The following is a 922-nucleotide window of genomic DNA, read 5'->3' on the forward strand; positions in this document are numbered from 1 at the left end:
AATCGTCTTTGTAGTGGAGCTGGGAGGGGCAAGGATAAGGGACGAAGACCGGGGTAACATGTCGGATGCGATCATACCAGCACTAAAGCACCGGATCCCATCAGAACTCCGAAGTTAAGCGTGCTTGGGCGAGAGTAGTACTAGGATGGGTGACCTCCTGGGAAGTCCTCGTGTTGCATTCCCTTTTTAATTTTTTTCGCGCCGCTTGCAAAACAAAACGCACGTGTAAGTAATATATTTACCGTGTTTTATTATTTTGCACGAGTGCGGTAAGTCATAGCTGGGTGCTCACGATTCACGGGTCCAGCGTCGGCGTTGTGGCGCGGCAAGCGTGCACTGGTGCGGTTGAGAGAGAGGGGTGGAAACCGCGTTAAACTCGTCTCCGTAGTTGAGAGGGAGCGGCCAAAGCAATGTGCAATCGTCTTTGTAGTGGAGCTGGGAGGGGCAAGGATAAGGGACGAAGACCGGGGTAACATGTTGTATGCGATCATACCAGCACTAAAGCACCGGATACCATCAGAACTCCGAAGTTAAGCGTGCTTGGGCGAGAGTAGTACTAGGATGGGTGACCTCCTGGGAAGTCCTCGTGTTGCATTCCCTTTTTAATTTTTTTCGCGCCGCTTGCAAAACAAAACGCACGTGTAAGTAATATATTTATCGTGTTTTATTATTTTGCACGAGTGCGGTAAGTCATAGCTGGGTGCTCACGATTCACGGGTCCAGCGTCGGCATTGTGGCGCGGCAAGCGTGCACTGGTGCGGTTGAGAGGGAGGGGTGGAAACCGCGTTAAACTCGTCTCCGTAGTTGAGAGGGAGCGGCCAAAGCAATGTGCAATCGTCTTTGTAGTGGAGCTGGGAGGGGCAAGGATAAGGGACGAAGACCGGGGTAACATGTCGGATGCGATCATACCAGCACTAAAGCG

At 51.8% G+C, this 922-nt stretch overlaps 2 non-coding genes across 2 annotated transcripts; both read left to right on the forward strand.

Annotated features, from left to right (window-relative positions):
• Window positions 1-63: 63 nt before the first annotated feature.
• LOC123179230 (5S ribosomal RNA) lies at window positions 64-182 on the forward strand. The gene has a single exon (XR_006490209.1). It is a non-coding gene; the product is annotated as a 5S ribosomal RNA (ribosomal RNA).
• Window positions 183-479: 297 nt separating this feature from the next.
• On the forward strand, window positions 480-598 carry LOC123179231 (5S ribosomal RNA). The gene has a single exon (XR_006490210.1). It is a non-coding gene; the product is annotated as a 5S ribosomal RNA (ribosomal RNA).
• The last annotated feature ends 324 nt before the right edge of the window (window positions 599-922 follow it).

Source organism: Triticum aestivum, unplaced genomic scaffold, assembly GCF_018294505.1.
Source record: "Triticum aestivum cultivar Chinese Spring unplaced genomic scaffold, IWGSC CS RefSeq v2.1 scaffold4672, whole genome shotgun sequence".
NCBI classification, from domain to species: Eukaryota; Viridiplantae; Streptophyta; class Magnoliopsida; order Poales; family Poaceae; genus Triticum; species Triticum aestivum.